The sequence below is a fragment of the Stegostoma tigrinum genome, chromosome X, assembly GCF_030684315.1.
Source record: "Stegostoma tigrinum isolate sSteTig4 chromosome X, sSteTig4.hap1, whole genome shotgun sequence".
Classification (NCBI taxonomy): domain Eukaryota; kingdom Metazoa; phylum Chordata; class Chondrichthyes; order Orectolobiformes; family Stegostomatidae; genus Stegostoma; species Stegostoma tigrinum.
In genome coordinates, this window is record NC_081404.1 from 1,272,907 (window position 1) to 1,297,618 (window position 24,712).

The window sequence follows — 24,712 nt, forward strand, 5'->3', positions numbered from 1 at the left end:
TCATTCTGTTCACTTCAGTCAGCAAGCGTGTGGAGCCCAGTTAACATCAACAACTACACAAAGTCTTCTTCGTACTGCTTCTTCAGCAGAATGAGAGCCAAGGTGAGAATCATTTCTTGGGTCCAGCCATCGGAGTCTGTACCTGTTGTCAATCGCAGCTTTGGTCAAATTGGTCCAACTTTGTTTCATCCACTCAGTCAAGTAACAAAAAGAGGTTGATGCAAATTAAATTGGATAAAGAGGATGATCAAGAGGATTAAATAGGATGAAAAGGGATATCAATGGGATTAGATGGGATAAAAAGGCAGATCTACATGGGACAATTGGGATGAAGAAATCAATGGAGTTAGATTGGATAAAGAGTCAGATCAATGGCATTAAATGGAATAAGGAGGGAAATCAGTGGGGCTAAATGGGATTTAAAAAGAGATCAATTGAGATTAAATAAGGCAAAGAGGGAGACCAATGGGATTAGATTTGATAAAGAGGGCAATTGTTAGGATTAGATGGGATAAAGAGAGGTATGATAATAAAATAGGATAAAGAGAGAGATCATTATGGAATAATTTGGATGAAGGAAGATCAATGGGGTTAAAAGGATCAAAAGGAGATTGATGGGAATTAAATACAATAAAGAGGATTAGCAATGGAATTAAATAGGAGAGAGAGGCTCTGGATGTGAGTTTGCTCACTGAGCTGGAAGGTTAGTTTTCAGATGTTTTGTCACCATTCTAGGTAACATCAGTGAAGTACTGGTGTTATGTCCCGCTTTCTATTTATCTGTTTAGGTTTCCTCTGAGAAAAAGAACAGGAAATGACATCACCAATGCCAGAAATGACATCACCAACCCAAGGAAACCTAAACAGATAAATAGAAAGCGGGACATAACACCAGTGCTTCACTGGAGGCTCACTGTTGATGTTATCTAGAATGGTGACAAAACATCTGGGAACAAACCTTCAAGCTCAGTGAACCAGCTCTCTCAGGACCCACTCTCTTGTGGACTGAGAGGAGGAGAGTGCTGTGTTGGAGGTGAAAGGAAGATGTCGGGTTGGCTGCGCACCATTGCGACCAGTGGATCTTAATGCTGGCTGCAGCCTAACGCTGGTTCAGGGGAGCAGCCAACCTGCAACGATGGTTGCGGCAAGTGCTTGTGCCCCAGGTCTGGGGGTCCGGAACACCATCCATCCTTCCGTAAAGAAGGTGGATGAAGGTGCACCTGTGGACCGCAGCTTCTTCGTGAAGAGGGTCCTGTTGGACTGTTGTGGGTTTGCTGCTGCGGACATTTACTGCCTGCAGGATTTCCCTGGAGGAGGTTTTTACAATGTGACCTTCAGGAGTGCCAAGCTTTGCGAGCGCTTCCCGGAGGTTTTCAAGGAGAAAGGAGGTGAGGGGCCCCTTCTCTGTATTGACCGCTGTCCCGCTGTTCGTGATGCCAGCGCAGAGGAGCCGTATGGTGACTGTACACATGTACAACCCGCATGTGCCAGCAGTTGATGTCCTGACCTTCCTTGGAAGGTACGTGAAAAGTGGAAGGGGACCTAACTGACATCATGGACCCCTTTGGCATCTGGACCAGTAAGAGGCAGGTCAAGGTGACGCTGAGGATGGGCGTGGACGGGAATGTCGTACACCCACCGTCCAGCTTCGCGATCGGCGGGAGCAAGGGCTACCTGACCTATGCAGGGCAACCTAAAGTCTGCCATGCCTGTGGTAGGTCAGGTCACGTGGCGGCCGACTGCAAAGCCACCATCTGCAGGGAGGAGGGACACCTTGCAAAGGACTGCCCACAAGAGAAAAGCTGCAACCTTTGCGGGGAAGCGGGCCATCTCTATAGGGCATGCCCGCAGCGGGGGACTACCTATGCCCAGGTCGCCGGCAGGCGCAATGCGGGGCCAGCCCCCCCCTCCCAGAGGAGAGGAAGGCACCAGGGCCCAGCAAGGTCCCCACTAATGTGCAGGAGGGCCAGGTCGTGCAGGAGGGCCCAGCCCCGCAGGATGGGCCCAAGGCCAGCAAAGCGCCCCTGCAGGCTCCGCTTCTCTCCCCCTCCCCCCACCCCCTTCACCGACAACCCGGCGTCGATGCAGGTTGCGACAGGGGAGTGGATGACGGTCCAGAAAGCGAGGAGGAAGGTGCGTCGGCGGGCCCAGGAACCGCAACCATCAGGCGGGAAGAGGCAGCTACAGGGGGGCTATAAGAGCTCCTCTGATGAGGGGGATTCAGAGAAGGCCTGCCCAAAGCAGAAGCTAAAGATCTCCAGGGAGAAGGAAAGCAGCACCCTGCTTCCTGGTGATGGGAGGCGTCCTGAGGCTCCCTCTGACACCCAGTCACATGACGCTGGGGCCCTGAAGGGTCCCCCGGAACTTCCAGGCGGGAAGGAGGAAACGGCATGTCCCCAGCCTGACCCAGAGACGGACTCTCCTGCCTCCGTACCCCCGAAGGGGGGATGCCACCCGGAAGGCAGCACAGATGGTTTCCTGAGCCCGGAGAGCGTCCAGCAGTTAGTCCAGGCAATGGGCATGAAGGGACAGATGGAGGGGCTGGACCTTGGACTTGGGAAGGGCACTGCGGTCACTGCCCACAATGGGGGTACGAGTTGAAAGCATTAATGTGCGCAGCGTCAAGTCCACCGCAAGATGTGTGTCCACGTTGGCCTACCTGACCACCGTCAAGGCAGACCTCCTGTTTCTGCAGGAGTGCGAGATACCGCACCTTAGCAGGTATGGGAAATGGTCGGGCGCCTGGACCTGTGGGCCTTCCATCTGGTCGGGGGGTAACGACTGTCGCTCCTCGGGCCTGGCTGTTCTGCTGTGGGGGCGCAACTTCACCATCTCTCAAGTTCAGGAGGTGGTGGGGGGGGCACCTGCTAGTGGCTGACGTCACCTACAGGAACGCTCCCCTGACGCTGATCAACGTGTATGCCCCAGCGGTACAGAGTGAGCGGTTGGCCGCCCTGCAGCGGCTTCCACTCCTGCTGGCTACGTCCAGGCCGGTCATCCTAGGTGGAGACTTCAACTGCATCATCGATGCAGATGGAAGATCCGGCATGTGGGGGGCGGGCAGGGAGTCAACTGGACGTCACGTCCAGATTCCTGACGGGCACGGTGAAGGACGCCAAGCTGCTCGACGTCTTCAGCACCCCTGCAGACGGAGCGTGGCAGAGATACACCTTGTCGCGGCCAGACGGGTCTATCCGCTCAAGGCTAGACTTCCTGTTTGTGTCACGGGCGTTCTCGGTCAGGTCCGCCGGTGTTCTTCTCTGACCACTGCCTCCTGCTGGCCAACTGTCACTTACAGGACATCCAGCAGGCCGGCAAGGGGACGTGGAAACTCAACACGACTCTGTTGACCCCAGAGAATGTCGAGGAGCTTAAGAGGGAGTACGCCAGTTGGAGAACCGTGAAACCCCTCTTTGAGGCTCCAGGTGACTGGTGGGAGATGGTGAAGGAGAACATCAAGAGGTTCTTTGTCCTCAAGGGTGTTCGGAAGGCAAGAGAGAGGCGGGGAAAGCTGTCACGGCTCCAGAAAAGGGTGCAGAACCTGCTCCTTCTGCAGTCGATGGGAGTCGATGTCACGGAGGACCTCCGCGAGATGAGGGGCCAGCAAGCCTCGCTCTTCACTGCGGAGGCCTCCAGGATAATCTTCCGGTCCAGGGTCCGCTCCGAGGAGCAGGACGAGATGTGTTCGCGTTTCTCCTTTCAGAAGGTGCACAGAGAACTCTGTGCTTAGCCGGCTGAAGGAGGACGACGGCTCAGTGACGTCGTCTCGGCCCGATATTTTGAGGATCAGCAGATCCTTCTATGCTGGACTGTACAACGCGAAGCCCACAGACAGCACGGCCTCCGAGTCGTTCCTGTCGTCTATCACGGATGTCTTAGACGACGGCACAAGGGAGTGGCTGGACCGGCCGATATCTCTGGATGAGCTGACCAGAGCCCTCAAGTCCTTGGAGAGGAATAAGACTCCCGGGAGCGACGGCTTACCGGTCAAGCTGTATTCCGCTCTGTGGGACCTGGTCGGCCAGGACCTGCTGGAGGTGTATGATAGTGTGCTTTGGGCAGGGGAAATGTGCAAGTCCATGAGGAAGGGCATCATCACCCTCATTTACAAAAGGAACGGGGAGAAGGAAGAAATTAAGAATTGGCGTCCCATTTCACTATTGAACGTGGACTACAAAATCCTGGCCATGGTCATAGCCAACTGGGTCTGGTCTGTCCTGGAGTCGGTGATTCACCCTGACCAAACTTGTGCCGGGCAGGAAGATCGCTGAGAGCCTCGCGCTCATCAGGGATACGATCGCCTACGTGCAGGACAGGCGAGTGGACACCTGCCTCGTCAGCCTGGACCAGGAGAAGGCCTTCAAAAGGGTCTCTCATGCTTATGTGAGGGACGTCCTCTCCAAATTGGGGTTCAGGGAGGTCATCTGCAATTGGATCCGGCTGATCTACGCCAACATCGTTAGCGCAGTCTCGATCAACGGGTGGGAATCGGACAGTTTTCCCGTCAGATCTGGAGTCAGGCAGGGCTGCCCGCTCTCTCCTGCCTTGTTTGTGTGCTGTGTGGAGCCCTTCGCCACATCAGGAAGGTCGTGAGCCTGAAGGGCGTGACTATCCCAGGCAGCGGAGGCCTTCAGGTCAAGACCTCCCTGTACATGGACGACGTCGTTGTCTTCTACACCGGTCGGTGAGTAGGCTGCTGGACATCAGCGGCCAGTTTGAACTGGCCCCTGATGCCAAAGTCAATAGGGGTAAGAGCGAGGCCATGTTCTTCGGGAACTGGGATGACCGCTCCTTCATCCCCTTCACCGTCAGGACAGACTACCTGAAGGTGCTGGGTGTTTGGTTTGGTGGACCTGGGGCATGCACTAACGCTTGGGAGGAGCGTATCACCAAACTGAAGCAGAAGCTGGGCAGGTGGATGCTCCGGTCCCCCTCCATCGCAGGTAAGAACCTGGTTGTCAGGTGCGAGGGGCTTTCAGTACTGTTGTATGTGGCGCAGGCCTGGCCTATTCCCTGGACCTGCGCCGCTGCGGTCACCCGGGCCATCTTCCACTTCATTTGGGGGTCGAGGATGGACCGGGTCCGCAGGAACACCATGTACAAAGACCTGGAAAATGGGGGAAAGGGCGTACCGAACGCCACCCTCGCCCTGACGGCTACCTTTTGTGTGCGGCTGCATCAAGCTGTGCGTAGATCCTCAGTACACAAACACCAAGTGTCACTACTTACTGAGGTTCGACCTGTCCCCGGTGTTGCGAAGGATGGGCCTGGCCTCGTTGCCGCGGAACGCTCCGAGTAGTTGGACCGTCCCATACCACCTGTCCTTCGTGGAGAAATTTTTGAAGGGAAACACCTTTTGACCCCAAGGCCGTCAGCATGTAGTATCCCCGAGACCCTTCGGGAAAAGGAGAGGGTGGATCCCGTCGTGTGGTTCCCCACGCAGACTGCCACAGTCGTTTAGCAGTATGTCTCATTGCCAGAACTTTCAAACAAGCACAAGGACATTGCTTGGCTGGCGGTGAGAGGGGCTCTGCCAGTGAGATCCTTTATGCATGCCCAGAATCTCTGCACCACCGCACGCTGCCCTCGAGGTGGCTGCGGGGGGAAGGAGACTGTCGATCACCTCCTTCTGGAGTGTGCCTATGCGCAGGAGGTCTGGAGGGGGGTGCAGTGGTATTTGTCGAGGTTTGTCCCGAGCAGCTCCGTGACGCAGGACTCCGTGCTCTACGGGCTGTTTCCGGGGACGCACACCGAGACCAACGTCAACTGCGCCTGGAGGACCATCAATGCGGTGAAAGACACTCTTTGGTCTGCCCCCAACTTGCTGGTCTGCCAGCTGAAAGAACTGACCCCGACCGAGTGTCGCAGACTGGCGCACTCCAAAGTCCAGGACTACGTGCTGAGGGACGCGCTAAAGCTTGGGGCAGCCACCGCCAAGGTGCAGTGGGGAAAGACCACGGTATGAAACCCCTTGTCCAGAATGGAAAAAAGGGCCCTATTTGGTAACTGGGCCCACCTGGCACCTTCCCCAACTGGTCAGGAGGCCAACAGGGACTGTGTGGGGAGACGACTGCCGGGGTGTTTTCTTTGCTTTGTTTTTTTTTTGCCTTTAGTTAGTGTACGTACGCCCTGGGTAACCCGGAGTGGCTTGCATGACTGGGTAGGCGTATAAATGTTTTATTTTTTGTACATTCTATGAATAAAGTATTTTTTTCAAATAAAAAAAAGTGACAAAACGTCTGAAAACTAACCTTCCAGCTCAGTGAGCAAACTCACATCCAGAAACTCAACCTGAGCTACAAATCTTCTCAAAACTCGATGGGCCTGTTTCCACACTGTAGGGATTCTAAGAACCACTTCGTTATCTTAATGACAGACCAGTCAGTTTAACTTCAGCGATGGGGAAGCTTCAGTAATTTGGGATAGAGTTAGTGGTCACCCGGAAAAAGGTGGTCTGTTTAGGAAGAGCCAACGTGAATTTCTGAAAGGGAAATCAAGTTTAACTGACTTGCAGGGCCTTTTTGTTAAAATAAAGGCAACAGAAAGGTTAACTCTGTTGCTGTAGGAGCACTCTCACTGTGCCACAGAGGGGCTCCAATCTCCATTTTTTTTTTAAAAATCCCAACTGATCTGATTGTATCAGTGATAATGGGAGCTGCAGATGCTGGAGAATCCAAGATAATAAAATGTGAGGCTGGATGAACACAGCAGGCCCAGCAGCATCTCAGGAGCACAAAAACTGACGTTTCGGGCCGAGACCCTTCAAGTCACCCGCGGGTGCGATTGAACCCGGGTCCCTGGTGCTGTGAGGCAGCAGTGCGAACCACTGAGCCACCGTCCTGCCCTTTGATGAACTGGATGAACACAGCAGGCCAAGCAGCATCAGAGGAGCAGGAAAGCTGATGTTTTGGGCTGAGACCCTTGTTCAGAAATGGGGTCTGTCATTGCTTGGATTATCCTTACACCCTTTCTTCAACAAGGCCGTATTATTTGCTATTTTCTGATCTTCACACAGCTCTGTTGAGTCCAAGGAAGACTGAACGATTATGGTAGTGCTCCTTCAATTTCCACCCTAATTTCCTTCTGTGTCATTAGATGCATTTATCCAGACCTGGCGCCTTGTCAACTTTAGAAACAGAAATATAGAAACTAGAAGCAGGAGGAGCCTATTCCACCATTCAACATGACCAAAGCTGATAATCTATCTCAATGCCATATTCCTGTTTTCTCCTCATAATGCTTTTAAAATCGAGAATTTATCAATCTCTCTTTCTTGAATATACTCCGTGACCTGGCCTCCACAGACTTCTGTGGCAGTAAATTTCACAGGTTTACCAACTTCTGACTGAAGAAATGTTGCTCATCTCAGCCCTAAATGTCCTACTTGGTATCCTGAGGCTGTATCCCCTGGTTCTGGACTCCCCTACAAGGAGAAGCATTTTCCCAACATCTTGTCTGTTGAACCCTGTTGGAACATGCTGTATTTCAGTCAGATCCCCTCTCATTCTTCTCCGCTCTAGTGAAAACAGGCCCAGTCAAACTACTCTCTTCTCATATCACAGTCCTGTCAGCCCTGGTATCAGCTTAATGAATCTACCCTGCACTCTATCTATGGCAAATACATTCTGTCTCAGATAGGAAGACCAAAAGTCCCAGGTATGGTCTCAACAAGATAACAAAGTGTGGAGCTGGATGAACGCAGCAGGCCAAGCAGCATCTTAGGAGCACAAAAGCAAAATTTCGGGCCTACACCCTTCTTCAGAGAGGGGGATGGGGAGAGGGTTCCAAAATAAATAGGAAGAGGGGGGGAGGCGGATCGAAGATGGATAGAGGAGAAGATAGGTGGAGAGGAGACAGACCGGTCAAAGAGGCAGGGATGGAGCTGGTAAAGGTGAGTGTAGGTGGGGAGGTAGGGAGGGGATAGGTCAGTCCAGGGAGGACGGACAGGTCAAGGGGGCGGGATGAGGTTAGTGGGTAGGAAATGCACGTGCGGCTTGAGATGGGTGGAGGGGGTAGGTGGGAGAAAGGACAGGTTAGGGAGACGGGGACGAGCTGGGCTGGTTTTGAGATGCAGTGGGGGAGGGGAGATTTTGAAGCTGGTGAAGTCCACATTGATACCATTGGGCTGCAGCATTCCCAAGCAGAATATGAGTTGCTGTTCCTGCAACTTCGGGTGGCATCGTTGTTGCACTGCAGGAGGCCCAGGATGGACATGTCGTCTAGGGAAGGGGAGGGGGAGTTGAAATGGTTCACAACTGGAGGTGCAGTTGTTTATTGCGAACCGAGCGGAGGTGTTCTGCAAAGCGGTCCCCAAGCCTCCGCTTGGTTTCCCCAATGTAGAGGAGTCCACATTGGATACAGTATACTACATTGGCAGATGTGCAGGTGAACATCTGCTTAATGTGGAAAGTCATCTTGGGGCCTGGGATGGGGCTGAGGGAGGAGGTGTGGGGGCAAGTGTAACACTTCCTGCGGTTGCAGGGTAAGGTGCCAGGTGTGGTGGGGTTGGAGGGCAGTGTGGAGCGGACAAGGGAGTCATGGAGAGAGCGGTCCCTCTGGAAAGCAGACATGGGTGGGGATGGAAAAATGTCTTTGGTGGTGGGGTCAGATTGCAGATGGCAGAAGTGTCGGAAGTCCCTCACACCCCATCCCCACAATAACCGCCAAAAGAGAATCTCCCTCGTCCTCACGTACCACCCCATCAACCTCTGGATCCAATGCGTCATCCTCCAGCACTTCCACCATCTGCAGGGAGGGGAAGGGAATGTGTCTGGTGGCCGCATCTTGCTATAAATTCACAAACTCACACAGCTACCTGGACTATACGTCCTCACACCCTGCTTCCTATAAAGATTCCATCCCATTCTTTCAGTTCCTCCGCCTCTGTCGTGCATGTTCGGGTAAGCCAACTTCGACAGGTGACCCTCCGAAATGTCCTTCTTCCTCAACCAAGGTTCCCCAGCCCCGTTGTCAACAGGGCCCTCCGCTGGGCCCAACTTCCACCCTCACCCCTTCTCTTCCTTCCCGCAACAGCAATTGGGTTCCCGTTGTCCTTATCTCCCATCCCACCAGTATTCACATCCAGAAGATCAGGCACCATTTCCACCACCTCTAGTGAAATGCCAACACTAGACACAAATTCCCCGCTCCTCCCTTGACCACCTTCCACAGGGACAGTTCCCTCCAGGACACCATCTAGTCCACACTTCCTTCACTCCCAACACACACCCCACCCCCACAGCCCCACGGCACCTTCCCCTGTAACCGGCAAAGGTGCAACACCTGCCCATTTACCTCCTCCCTCCTCAGTATCCAAGGGCCCAAACATACCTTCCAGGTGAAGCAACACGTCACCTGCACTTCCCAGTATCTAGTCTACTACATTCACTGCTCACAATGTGGTCTCCTCTACATTGGGGAAATGAAGTGTAGACTGAGTGACCGTATTGCAGAACATCTACATTCTGCTCGCAGAAAAGACTCTGAGCTTCCTGTTGCCTGTCACATTAACACACCACCCTGCTCCCTGGCCAACATCTCTGTTTCTGGCTTGCTGCAGTGTTCCACCACCTCTAGTGAAATGCCAACACTAGACACATATTCCCCGCTCCTCCCTTGACCACCTTCCACAGGGACAGTTCCCTCCAGGACACCGTCTAGTCCACACTTCCTTCACTCCCAACACACACCACACCCCCACAGCCCCATGGCACCTTCCCCTGTAACCGGCAAAGGTGCAACACCTGCCCATTTACCTCCTCCCTCCTCAGTATCCAAGGGTCCAGCGAACCTCAATGCAAGCTGGAGGAACAGCACCTCATTTTCCACTTGGGGACACTACAGCCCTCTGGACTCAATATCAAGTTCAATAATTTTAGGGCCTAAACTCTCTCATTTGCTAGCCCCCTACCCCACACACCAGGCCTTATTATCACACAGCCTGCCATTTCACACCCTCTGTTAGTCACTAACAGTCCCCATTAACAACTACTCACCCTCCCAGCCTGATTGTTACCAACTCCTTTGTCTGTCCAATTGTTTTTCTCTCTCTTTGACTTCTATCCCCAGCTATCATTTACTCCTTACCTGCTCCACCTCTCTATCTTCTGCATGTAAACCAATGTTTCCCCAGCTACCATCAGTTCTGAGGAAGGGTTGCTGGACCCAAAACGTTAACTCTGATGTTTTCTTCACAGATGTTGCCAGACCTGCTGAGCTTTTCCAGCTACTTCTGTTTTTATCCCTACACCTGAACTCAAATCCTGTTGCAACGAAGGCTGATTATATGTTAATTACTTGCCTCATTACTTGCTGCACCTGCTGTACAATAAATTGTACTTTTATTGACTGGATTCCACCCTTTGAATAATACTCTGCCTTTTTACTTTTTACACTGAAGTGTAGAACTTAACTTTTATCTAGGTTATAGTGTGTCTGCATGTCTATATGTTTAGGTCACCCTGAAGACTCTTTGTATCTTCTCACAACTCTATCTGGCTTCATGCCATCAGCAAATTTGGAAATATTGCATTTGGTTCCCTCATCCAAATCATTTATATATATCATGTATAGCTGGGAGCCAAGCACTGATTCCTGTGATACACCACTAGTCACTGCTTTTCCCCTGAGAAAGTCCCATTTATTTCCATTCCCTGTTTCTTGTCTGTCAATCAAACCTTAATCCATGTCAATTTTTTACCCCAGCCCCATATCATTTAATTTTGCCAGCTAGCTTCTTATGTGGGCCTTTTTGAAATGCAAATAAATCACATCTATTAGCTCTCCCTCTTCAATTTTGTGAGTTATATCCTCAAAAAATTCAGAAGTTTGGATAAACATGACTTCCTTTTCATAAACCCATGCTGATATTGCCTATTCCAATTAATGCTTTGCAAATGTTCTGTTATTCCAATTTTTTCGAGCAAATGTCAACATATTCCCCACTACTGATGTTAAGCTAACTGGTCTATATTTGGAGTCATAGAGCTCTACAATATGGAAACAGGCCCTTTGGCTCGACTTGCCACCCAGTTTTCACCATTAAATAGCCCATTTGCCTGCATTCGGTCAATATCCCTCCATACCTATCCCATTCATGTACCTGTCCAAATGCTTCTTAAATGACAAAATTGGACTCACCTCCAATACTACTCCGGCAGCTTCTCTGTGAACAAAATTGCCCCTCTGAATCCTTTTCGATCTCTCCTCTCGCACCATAAACCTGTGCCCTCTAATTTTAGACTTCACTACCATGGGGAAAAGCTGTTGGCTATCTATCTTATTTATGCCTCTCATGATTTTATTGACCTCCAGAAGGTCACTCCTCAGTCTCCTGCACTCAGGGGAAAATAGTCCCAGCGTGTCCAGGCTTTACTTATAACTCAAACCTTCCAGTCCAGGTAGCATCCAAGTAAATCTTTTCTGCACTCTGTCTAGTTTAACAATATCCTTTCAGTAGTAGGGCAATCAGAACTGCACCCAGTAATCCAAATGTGGCCTGGCCATAAAACATAGAACATAGAACTGTACAGCATAGTACAAGACGTTTGACCCACGATGTTGCGCCAAACATTTAGAAAGAACAAAGAAAATTACAGCTCAGGAACTGGTCCTTCGGCCCTCCAAGCCTGCACCAATTGAGATCCTCTGTCTAAACCTGTCATCTATTTTCTAAGGGTCTGTATTCCATTGCTCCCTGCCACCCATGTACCTGTCAAGATAGATCTTAAAAGACCCTAACGTGTCTGTGTCTACCACCTCCGCTGGCAATGCGTTCCAGGCACCCACCACCCTCTGCGCAAAGAACTTTCCACGCATATCTCCCATAAACTTTCCTCCTCTCACGTTGAACTCATGACCCCTAGTAATTGAGTCCCCGACTCTGGGGGGGAAATAGCTTCTTACTATCCACCCTGTCTGAACCCCTCATGATTTTGTAGACCTCAATCAGGTCCCCCCTCAATCTCCGTCTTTCTAGTGAAAATAATCCTAATCTACTCAACCTTTCTTCATAGCTAGCACCCTCCATACCAGGAAACATCCTGGTGAACCTCTTCTGCACCGTCTCCAAAGCATCCACATCCTTTTGGTAATGTGGCGACCAGAACTGTGCACAGTAGTCCAAATATGGCCGAACCAAAGGCGTATACAACTGCAATATGACCTGCCAACTCTTGTACTCAATACCCCGCCCAATGAAGGAAAGCATGCCATATGCCTTCTTGACCACTATTGACCTGCGTTGCCACCTTCAGGAACAATGGATCTGAACACCCAGATCTCTCTGTTCATCAATTTTCCCCAGGAGTTTTCCATTTACTATATACTTTGCTCGTGAATTAGATCTTCTAAAATGCATCATCTCCCATTTGCCCGGATTGAACTCCACCTGCCATTTGTCCGCCCAACTCTCCAGTCTATCTATATTCTGCTCTAATCTCTGACAGTCCCCTTCACTATCAGCTACTCCACCAATCTTAGTGTCATCTGCAAACTTGCTGATCAGACCACCTACACCTTCCTCCAGATCATTTACATATATCACAAACAACAGTGGTCCCAGCACAGATCCCTATGGAACACCACTGGTCACAGGTCTCCAATTTGAGAAACCCCCTTCCACTACTACTCTCTGTCTCCTGTTGCCCAGCCAGTTTTTTATCCATCTAGCTAGAACACCCTGGACCCCATGTGACTTCACTTTCTCCATCAGCCTGCCATGGGGAACCTTTTCAAACGCCTTACTGAAGTACATGTATATGAAATCTACAGCCTTCCCCTCATCAATCAACTTTGTCACGACCTCAAAGAATTCTATTAAGTTGGTAAGACATGACCTTCACTGTACAAAACCATGTTGCCTATCACTGATAAGCTGATTTGCTTCCAGATGGGAATAGATTCCTCTTAACCAATTGTTCAACCTCTCTTGAGAACCAAGGCTCCCTCACTCGACCACATCTTCCCTGCCTGCTAGGGACAAAGACATCAAACACACGCAGTATGCATTCCTTAAACAATCTCCACATTTCAATTGTACTCTTCCCTGACAGCATTTGTTCCCATTTTATGTTACCCAGCTCTTGCCTAACAGAACTGTAATTACCCTTCCCCCAAATTATAATCCTTACCCTGCTGTATGTACCTCTCCTCTTCCATGATTAGTTGTGATCGCTACCACCAAAATTGTCTCCTATCAACAGGGCTAACACTTGGCCCAGTTCATTGCCAAGCACCAAATCCAAAGTGGACACTCCTCGTGTTGGTCTATCTACACACTGTGTCAGGAATCTTTCCTGAACGCACAAGACAAAATCCCTTCGATCTGAACTATTACAACTAAAAACTTTCCAATCAATATTTGGAAAGTTGAAGTCACCCATGACTACAACCCTGTGACCTCTGCACCTTTTGAGTATCTGCCTCCCAATCCACTCCTCCACTTCTCTCCAACTATTAGGGGGTCTGTAAAAAAAACCCAACAAAGTGGCTGCTCCTTTCTTGTTCCTGACATCCTCCCAAACCGACTCTGTAGACATATCATTCTCAAACTGTCTTTCAGTAGCTGTTATACTCGCCCTGACTAGCAATGCCACTCCCCTGCCCCTTTTACCACACTCCTTGTTTCTTTTAAAGCATCTAAATCCCAGAACGTCCAACAACCATTCCTGTCCCTGAGTTACACAAGTTTCTATAATGGCCACAGTATCATAGTTCCAAATACTGACCCATGCTCTTATATTCATCCACCTTATTTCTGATACTTCTAGCATTGAAGTATAAACACCTCAAACCATCTCTGTGTCCAAAATTATGCTCCATCAGCCACATTTCTTTATTAACAACTTCACTCCATGTTGTGTCCGTTTCAAGGCTGAATATCTCATCCTCTGAATTACAAATCTAGTTCCCCACCCCCTGCCAATCTAGGTTAAACCATCCCGTACAACTTGAGCAAATCTCCCTCCCAGGATATTTGTGCTCTTCCGGTTCAGGTGCAACCCGTCCTTGCTGTACAGGTCCCACCTTCCCCAAAATGTGCTCCAATTATCCACATAATTGAAGCCCTCCCTCCTACACCAGCCCTGTAGCCATGTGTATCGCTTCACTCTCTCCCTATTTCTCACCTCGTTATCACATGCCACTGGTTGTAATTCACAGATAACTCCCCTATTTGTCCTGGACTTCAGCTTCCAACCTAACTCCCTGTACTCGTTTTTCACATTCTCAGTCCTTTTTCTCCCAACGTCGTTGGTACTGATGTGTCCCATGTCTGCTGGTTGCTCTCCCTCCCCCTGAAGGATCTTGAAGACACGATCTGAGACGTCACGGAACCTGGCACCTGGGAGGCAACATACCATCTGTTCATCTCATTCGTCTTCACAGAACCGCCTGTCTGTGCCTCTAACTATTAAATCCCCTGCTACTATTGCTCTCCTATTCTCCCCCCTTCCCTCCTGAACCACAAAGCCAGACTCTGTACCGGAGACCCAGTCCCTGTGCTTACCCCTGGGAGGTGCCCTCCCCCCACCCCCACCAACAGTATCCAAAACAGTATACTTATTGTTGAGGGGAACAACCACAGGGGATCCCTGCACTGACTGTTTCCTTCCCTTCCCTTTTCTTACTGTCACCCAACTGCCTTCGTTCTTAGGGGTAACTATGTCCCTGTAGCTCATTTCTATCACCAGCTCAGCCTCCCGAATGATCCTGTGTTCATCCAGCTCTAGCTCTGGTTCCCTTACGCGGTCTTTGAGGAGCTGGGGTTGGAGCTGGGTGCACTTCCCACAGGTGAAGTCAGCAGAGTCAACTGCTGTTGACTCTTACCTCCCACATCCTGCAGGAGGAACATTGCACTGCCCTGACTGCCATCCCCTCTCAATTTAAACTTCCTCAAAATATTTGTAAAAATTAGAGAATAACTTACTTACCCCTTTATTCTTAGGCTAGAGGAGGTGGAAGGATGGGAGACACCGTTCTTGTGGTGTCTCGGGTTTAGATTCCACCCAAACTATATTTCCCAGAGCTCTTCTCACTCCCAGTCTCTTCCTCCTCTGCCACCAAAAATGAAGGCCTTGAAGCAGTCACGGTAAGTTATTATACTCGCCGCTTACCTTCCCAGCAGTCTCCTTGCGCTCTCTCCCGACTCAGAAGAAATCATTGTGCTCATTCACCCTCCACACTGAGTCTTGTTTTTGGTTAGAGGAGGACGGTGGGTGAGAAACACTACACGTGTCGTGCTTCAGGTTTAGCCACTGCCAAAATATATGATTTTACCTTCCCAGCAATCCCCTCGTGCTCTCTCCCGACTCCCGCTGCTGGGCAATTGGAGGCTGCAGACTCATGAGGTGAGTCTTTAAAACTGAAAAGCTCACCTTCCCAGCAGTCTCCTGGATTCTCTCCTGACTCCTGCCGCTGAACAAATGCAGAAACCAATGTCTTGTACAGCTGCAACAAGACATCCCAATTCCTATACTCAATGCTCTGGCCAATGAAAGCAAGCATGCCAAAAGCCTTCTTTACTGCCCTGTCTATCTGTGACTCCACTTTTAAGGAGCTATGAACCTGTACCCCGATCGCTTTGTCCTATAACACTCCCCAGGGCCCTACCATTGACTGTGTAAGTCCTGCCCTGGTTTGACCTACCAAAACGCAACACCCTGCCTTCATCTAAATTAAACTCCATTTGCTAATTCTTTTTTTTCTCTCCCTCTACTTTTAAATAGAGGGTTAAATTTGCTGCTCTCTAATCTGTATGAACTGCTTTAGAGTCTATAGAATTTGGAAGATGATTACCAATGCATCTAATATTTCCATGGCCATTTCCTTTAGAATAGTGGGGTGCAGATTATCAGAAGTTGGGGATTTGTCAGCCTATTACCCTATTAATTTCTTGAGTAACATTTTACTAACACTGATTTTCTTTAATTTCTCCCCCTCACTAGACCCTTGATTCACCAACATTTTGAAGAAATTACTTGTGTCCTCTTTTGTGAAGACAGAACCAACATGTGTGTTCAATTCTTCTGTTTTTCTTTGTTCCCCATCATAATTTCTGCCATTTCTGACTGTAAGGGATCAACATTTATCTTCATTTTTTTTCTCTTTTTATAGAAGCTTTTACAGTCAATTTTTATGTTCCTTGCAAGTTCGCACTCAAGCTCTATTTTCCCCTCTTTTTGTTCTTTTCCAAAATTCTAAAGTACTCCTCGGGCTTGCTGTGTTTTTCTGGTATTTTTGTATGTATCCGCTTTGGATCAAACACTGACCTTGATTTCTTTTCTAAGCCATGGATGAGCCACCTATCCTGTTTTATTTTTGTGACAGATAAGAATTAATAATTGCTTGAATTCATGCATACCTTCCTTAAATATTAGGCATTGCCTAACCACTGCCAATTCTTTGAGTAAGGTTCCCCAATCTATCATTTCTAACTTGTGCCTCATACCCTCATAATTCCCTTTATTTAGATTCAGCACCCTAGTTTCATTATCAACTTCTTCACTATCTTAATGAGCAATTCTATTATTTTATGGCTGCACATCCTCACCAGAGCCTGCAAACAAGATTGTTTAATTAATTAACAATGCACAATAACTATTCTAGAACAGTCTGCTCTCCAGTTGGTTCTTCAACATATTGGTCTAAAAACCCATCAAGTATATACTCCAGGAAATCCTGCTCCGCGGTATTATTGCTAATTTGCTTTGTCTGATCTATGTGCAAATTATACTACCAAAAGTCTATACAACACCTTTTCCTTATCAATGTTGGGCATTTGTAGACTCAGAATTTCCTCCTCTGTCACCGCGGCCTGGGAGGCATTTCCCTCTTTGGTAAAGACATGGTAAATAATGAAAAGATTTCATTTCTCATCTCAGCCATGCCACTGCTTCCAAGTCTAAATCCCGTTTTCAGTCCCTGTCATAGATCACAATGTGTATCCAAGGGGTTCTTTTCAGATTCTGGTAAATACAATTAGGAGAAGGCTTAACAACAGCAATTTGCTTAAATATCCATGTTTATTAATTAATAAAAGATGTTTTAAAAGGGGTGTTTATTAAGTAAATAAAAAGAATGAACAAGGTAAAAAAGAACAATAAGCCTCATGCTCTTCTGGCCATCAGAACTTACACCTCATTGATACTAGATCCCCATATATACAAACAATTCAAATCCAATTAACCTTTAATTAATATATCCATCACTTGATCTCTTAGGCCGCAGGCATACCTTCAGACCATATTAGATGATAACGCAATGTTGTAACGATAAAGCCTATCCAGTGTTACAAAAACTGATATTTCTCTGGCTCTATCAGTCAATGGAACTTTCCAATATCCTTTAAACAAGTCAATCTGGTAACAAATCATGCATGCCCAATCCTTTCATTGTAGTCTTCCAGTTGTGGAATAAGATACAAGTCCATTACTATTACCACATTGATTTTGCAATAATTAATACAGAATTCTTGCAACCCATCCAGTTTCAGCACCATTACAATAGCTACTGGGACTCAGTTCCATATTATAATTATTCATGATGAATGTAATCTCTTCCTTCACTTCGAACTTTGTCATTTGATGCTACTTTGACCACTCCATAGTTTGACTAACAGCAAGATAATGGGTGCAACTATACTTAAACAATGGCAACCATGTTCAGTTTATTCAGTGTGTGCCAGGGCAGATAATAACTCACAACAGACCATAGTTCACTGGCATTCCATGACATGTACTACATAAGGCGTGGCCCATACCACATCATCACCCCACTATCCATGGTCAGTCGATCAGAATATATGCTATGTACTGTCAAATACATGCACACCAAGTGTCAAGCATTGCTACATTTTTGTGCAACATCAATAGAGAAGGCACATCCTATGTTCGGGAAGCAATGGAGAATTATCTAGTCTGGCAATCCATTTTCTAAACATTCTAAGACATGTGACATTCTTCTTCAACAGTATTGAGGATAATACAGTTTCAAAATAGCTACCATTGAAGATGAAGGTGACTGCCTTCGACATCAAGGCCGGTATGGCATCAAGGGGCCCTAGAGAAGCTGGAGTCAATGAGAGTCAGTGGGTACACTCACTATTGCTTGGAGGCATACCATGTACGAAAGAAGATAATTGTGATTATTGAGGTCAGTCGTCTGAGCTCCAGGACATCTCTGCAGGAGTTCCTCAGGGTAGTGTCCTAGGACCAACCATCTTCAGCTGCTTCATCAATGACCTTCCCTCAATAATTACATCATAGTAGGTCTGATAGAGCATATGCTTTTATTTGCTAATGTGATGGTCATTCACTGAATATAGTTACACAAAGCTGCAAAGTTTATTTCACAAGAGAAGGTTACTTCGAGAAAACAAAAGCAAAACAAAAGCAAAGTTATTTAGACATAAAACACAGTTAGAACAAAAATTATAAAACTTACAGCAAAACAATTTTCCAATCTATTCCTCAACACAATCATTTTACAGGGATTCAAATCCAGATAAATGATCACTTCTCTATCAAATCTTTAAATCTGATGCAGTTGGTTGACCCCAGTTCTTATCTGTGAACTGTGAATCTCTCCAGCATGAACATTCACAAAACTGAGAGCTTAGACTTTTTTTTTAATAACGCATATATTTCTAACCAAACATTCCTGGTCTGAAAGTTGCATTTGCTAAACCTTTCCACTAAAGTAACCGTGCTTTTCTTCAACTACTTCTCCTGGAGGAAAACCATGTTTGTTTTCTGACCGCCGTGAGCTCTCCTACAAACAGCTCAAAAACTTTCAATCGCTGGGTTTCCTAGGTTATCGTTGATCATCCTGAACCAAAAACAATCTAATGGCCCTCAATGTAATCATTCCTACAGTACAGTGACCAGAAATGCACACATTATTCCAGGTGTGGTCTCACAAAAGCCTGATACAATTGTAACAAGAGCTCCTAATTCCTGTACTCCAATTCCTTTGTAATATAGGTCACCATGCCATTTGGCTTCTGAATTGCATGCTTTGGCTGCTTGCTAATTTTCTATCTTCCTAGTAAGAATGCGCCAAAGTCCCCCTGAACGTCAACATTTAACTGTTTCATTTTTTTTAAGTATTGTATTTCTATTATTACAACCAAAATGAATGCCTTATATATCCCCAGTTTATACCCTATCTGCCACCTTGTTGCCCACTCACTCATCCTGTCTGCATCTCTTTGCTTCCTCTTTGTGTTGTCCTCATAATTTTCATCCCCACCAAGTTTTGCATCATCGCCATCAAACTTAAACACAGTGCTTTCTGCTTCTTTGCCTAAGCACAATGATAGATTGTAAATATCTGAGATGCCAGCATAGATCCTCGTAGAGCTCCATTAGTGGAAAATGTTAGCTAGCATATGAACATTTTTTCAGAATTGGAGGTGCACACTATAAGGTCTTGGGGATTTGCCAGATTCTAGCTCCTTATATTTCTCCAACATTAGGTTAGTGAGCTACAAGCAGAGTAGCAGCATGAAAACACAATGTACTGTATAGTGGCAATAACATTGTTTAAAAATGGCAAGGACCAAACGCTTTATATCCGTGGTTATAAAGTGTTTAATGAAAAATGAAGAAGGCAGTACTGATTAGGGAGAACATTAAGATAACAAAATGTGAGGCTGGATGAACACAGCAGGCCAAGCAGCATCTCAGGAGCACAAAAGCTGACGTTTCGGGTCTAGGCCCGAAACGTCAGCTTTTGTGCTCCTGAGATGCTGCTTGGCCTGCTGTGTTCATCCAGCCTCACAGTTTATTATCTTGGAATTCTCCAGCATCTGCAGTTCCCATTATCTCGGGAGAACATTAACACTGTTTTGAAGTCTTTGTTCACGCATGAATCAACGTCTCCTCCAGAGAAGTACATCCCAAACTGTATCTTGTATAACAAGATTCCACTGGGGATCATGATCCGATATTGGGAGAAATTTGTAGCTTGGTACTTGAAGCACAGCATTATCAGCCCAGTAAGTGGCTAACTGAAATTTGAGCTTTATCGGTATGAATGCTCTGGAGTTTTGGGAGAGTGGAAATTTATTCTGGGTGATGAGTATTGGTGTAAGAATGATGCCATGTTTGGCTATAGTTCTACATTTGTGGAATAATACCAGTAGAACTTCAATCACCGATGCTCAGCTGTCATGATCTCTGGACTCAAAATGTTAACTCTGTGACTCTCCCCACAGATACTGCCAGACTGCCTGAGTGTTTCTAGCATTCTCTGTTTCCTTTGTGAAGTCATCCCTCAGATTCCAGTTATAGAATTGTAGGCTCCAGATGTTGGACAGTGATGAAAGGGAGGATATTTCAATATGCATGAATACTTTGGAATTTCAGGATGTGCAATGAATGCTGGCAGCCAGCAATGCCCACATCCAAGGATGAGTTAAAAACACTGTGATAATCTTTCCTTTTCCCTTTCAGTGGAGGAAGAAGCGTATGCGCAGGTATGTCAAGTTAATTATACAGGATGCTTCTAACTTCTAATAAATGTTAAGGACTTAAAGCATAAAGGTAAATATATCATTGTACCACTTACGTTATTCGCGAGAGCTGAACGTTTTTCAAAATTCCCTAGATTCTGATTCCAGTGGATTACAAGTTAGCAGATGTAACTCCACTCTTGTGGTAATTCCTAAAAATTGACCACAGGAGCCTGAGCTCAGATTTATGATAATGTATTTAGGCAAAATGCTGGGAGTATATACTCTACGCTAGCTAGAATATTTCTGAGGAAAATAGAAAAATGCAGTATGTTTATATCATTTCAGGTCACGTGGGCATCTCATTATCCAAATTCAAATCTATTTCACACTAACATACAAAACAGGTTAATCCCCCATTCACCCAGTCAGGGATTGCTTATTCTCATCCTAGCCTGGCACTCTTTATCCCACTCCATGTCAGTATCTGTCTATTGCTAAACCTTAGAATAGGACTCCAAAACCCTTTTGGAATGTTCTGTTGATACTTGCAACAAGGTTCATCTGGAGAAATTGCTGACACCAGTCCTTATGTTGTACAAGGGTCATCTGGTACAATATTTGCCTGGGAATTTGCTTACTGTTATAGAAAAATAACTATTTAATCCTTATAACATAATGACCTCTAACACCACCATTTGAGAAAGGGAGGAAAGAGAAAACAGAGAAGTCCAGGCCAGTTAGCCTCAAGTTAGTTGTCAGGAAACTGCTGGAACCTATTATTAAATAAACTTTAACAATGCACTTCAGAAAGCATAGTATGATGAGACAAAGTCAACATAGTTGTGCAAAAAGGAAATCTTGTTTGATATACATATTAGCATTTCTTGAGGATGTAACCAATAGGGTAAAGTAGATGCAGTATGCCTGGATTTCAAAAAAGCAATTGATGAAGTATCACACTAAAAGTTAACACACAGAATAAAGGTTCACTAGGGTGATTTATTAGCATGCATAAAGGATTGATTAAGGGACAGGAAGCAAAAATTAGGGATAAGGACGTCATTTATGAATTGGCGGGCTGTAACTTCCAGAGTGCCATGGGGAATCTATGCTGGGGCCCCAACTATTTATAAATCTACATTAATGACTTAGAAGAGACTGACATTAATATGTTGACATTTTCTGATTGAGTCATAGAGTCATACAGCACGGAAACAAGACCTTCAGCCCAACTCATCCACGCCGACCAAGCTTCCCAAATTGGGGTGGCGTGGTGGCTCAGTGGTTAGCACTACTGCCTCATAGCACTAGGGTCCTGGGCTCAATTCCACCCTCAGGCAACTGCCTGTGTGGAGTTTGCACTTGCTCTGTGTGACTGCATGGGATTCCTCCTGGGTGCTCCAGTTTCTTTCCACAGTCCAAAGATGTGCAGGTTAGGTGGCTGCGGCCATGCTAAATTGCCCATAGTGTTCAGGGATAAGTGGGTTATGGGGTTATGGGGGGATGGGTCTGGCTGAGTTGCTATGAGGGTCAGTGTGGGCTTGTGGGGCTAAAGGGCCTGTTTCCACATCGTAGGGATTCTATGAACCAGTCTCATTGACCTGCACTTGGCCCATATTACTCCAAACATTTTCTATCCATGTACTTGCCCAAATGTCTTTTAAATGTTGTAATTGTATCCATCTCTACCACTTAATTCCTCTAGGCAGCTCTCTCCATATACACACCACCCTCTGTGTGGAAAATGTTGCCCTTCAGGTCCTTTTTAAATCTTCCCCATCTCATCTAAAACCTATGACCTCCAGCTTTGGACTCCTGTACCCTGGAGAAAAGACCATGTCTTTTCACCTTATCTGTGCCCCACATGATTTTGTACAACATCATAAGGTCACCCCTCAGCCTCCTACGCTCCAGGGAGAAAGCCCTAGCTTCTCAAACGTTCTGGTCTCGGTAACATTGTTGTAAATCTTTGTTGCACCCTTTCCAGTTTAATAACATCCTTCCAATAGCAAGGCAACCAGAATCGTATGCAAGAATTGTACGCAGAATTGTAAACTAATGGTTTTTTTTACTTTAAAGACTAGACAGAAGAAATACTCCACTGGCTTCATTTACCAAGATCAACATGCATGCCGCACTAGCTCCCGGTCTCACTCGATGAGCTTATGTTTGCCCTGTGTTGCCAATCTTGTATATGTTCAAAGCACATGACTCTCATGCAGCTTTTCCAGACTCCTTGAGGCTGAAGATTGAGAAAGATAAGGGAAAGAAATGTCTTCCTCCACTTCTCACCTAATTTCCCCTTCAACAAACTCTCACTGTTACCACTGTGTACCAGGGCAATCCAGCTGAGAAGAGATTTGATTGAGGTGCTCAAAAGCATAAGGGGTCTTTACAGTCTAGATAGGAAGAAACTTCCCATTGGTGGAAGAGTTGAGAATGAGAGGGTACAGATGTTAGGCCATTGGCAAAAAAAAGAATAATGACATGGGGAAAAAGTATTTGATGCAGAAAGTGATTGGTGGAGTTGTGTTGAATTGTATTTCAAAAAGGAATTGGCTTATTATGTGAAGAGGAAGAATGTGCAGGGTTGCAGGTAGAAGTCAGGGGAACAGCATGAGGTGAACTGTTCCTTCAGAACGCCAGAACAGACATGATGGGCCAAATCCTGTCCTCTCATGCTGTAGGTATTCTGTCAGTCAATTCTTTGGAATGGTCTACCTCAGTGAGTATTTTTTCCAAGACCATGATTGATAGATTTTTGGTCTCTTAGTGGCTCAAGGGATAATGGGAACCAGACAGAAAAAATGGTTGAAGCTGAAGATCAAGTATGAAATATTTAATTATTTAGGGAGATGGAGATAGATTCTTGATGGCCAAGCACAAGAAACATTAGTGCCTGTATGCAGCAATGGGGAACTAAAGTTAAAATCAGATTAGATATGATCTATTGAATGGCATAAGTGGCATCAGAGCTGAGTGATCTGCTCTTGTTCCTAGTTCATGTGATTGGATTGAATGGTAGAGCAGACTGGATGGGCTGAATAGGCCTCTTTCTGATCTTATGTTATACACTAACGAGTAATACCTTCAGCAATCACAAACCTGACAGTCAGGTTCATTTGGTGCCCTGCCCAGATCTTCTATCTCCATGAGAAAAGATCAATCTTTGCACATGATCACAACCATGCTCATGATCTCCTTTCTGCACATGCATAGGTTCAGTCTGAACATGGTGGACACATAATAGAAGAGTGTCCATAAACAGCACCATCTGAAAGTTTTTAAAAACGACCCCAAACACTTCAAAATGTAAGGAAACAGAAATGGATGCTGAGGCCAAGGAGGGGATACAGAACTTGCCAGGTAGTGTCCCTAGTGCTGAGAGACACACAAAAGCTTAGGGCAGCTTCCACCAAGGCACAGTGGGGAAAGACCACCTTCTAAGGTCTTTTTGCCAAAGTTAAATGGGAGTCTGCTCAGTTAGCGGACCCCGTCCCCACTCCATGCCTCAAATATATGTAAATGTAGTCTTGAACAAGCAAGAAATGCCTTTGGTGTGTTTATTGGATAGAGTCAATCTCAAATTTGTTTCTCCATATGCTATTGTACAGAACCGAACTGCTTCAGTGACTGTGTACATAAAGATATTTTTATGAATAAAGTATATTTTTGAAACTTAAAAAGTGCCCTAAAACTAAACATCAATAGACAAGTAATCTCAATATACTGACTCTGTAAACCGGACTCAGAAAAATGTTTTAAGTACAATTGTGAATGGAGAAGCATTTGTAAAAACCTGTCCTGTGCAGGTGCTAAAGTAATTCACTAATCAGTTAATCTCATTTCTGCTCTAGACTGAAACGAAAGAGGCGAAAAATGAGGCAGCGGTCCCAGTAAAGCACTTGTTGAGTTTGACTTGATCTTTGTTAGAGTGAAAACTGGAGGCCTTGGATTACACCACAATTGTGGCTGAAAACCTAGATTGTTCCTGAGCCCAAACATTGGATGAAGATGTTTTCATGACATTTGACTATTGTTCTGGAATTCCAAAGTGGATTTGCATTGGGTTAGTCGGTGTGTTAAAGCATGGGTCTCAGTAATAAAATTATCTTTTGTTGTTTAACTTCCAAAGTCTACTAGTTTAAAACCACATCATCAGCATTAAGAGTTGAACGTATGTGATGGCCAGAATCATATTATTGTTAGAGTGGCAACTGTTATGATGCCAGTAGATGTTACTTCTGGACAAGTCAG

At 46.4% G+C, this 24,712-nt stretch overlaps 1 long non-coding RNA gene across 1 annotated transcript; it reads left to right on the top strand.

Moving 5' to 3' along the window:
- On the top strand, positions 1–24,483 carry LOC125448185 (uncharacterized). Its single transcript, XR_007246668.1, has 3 exons — positions 1–102; positions 20,454–20,476; positions 24,313–24,483. It is a non-coding gene; the product is annotated as an uncharacterized LOC125448185 (long non-coding RNA).
- The last annotated feature ends 229 nt before the right edge of the window (positions 24,484–24,712 follow it).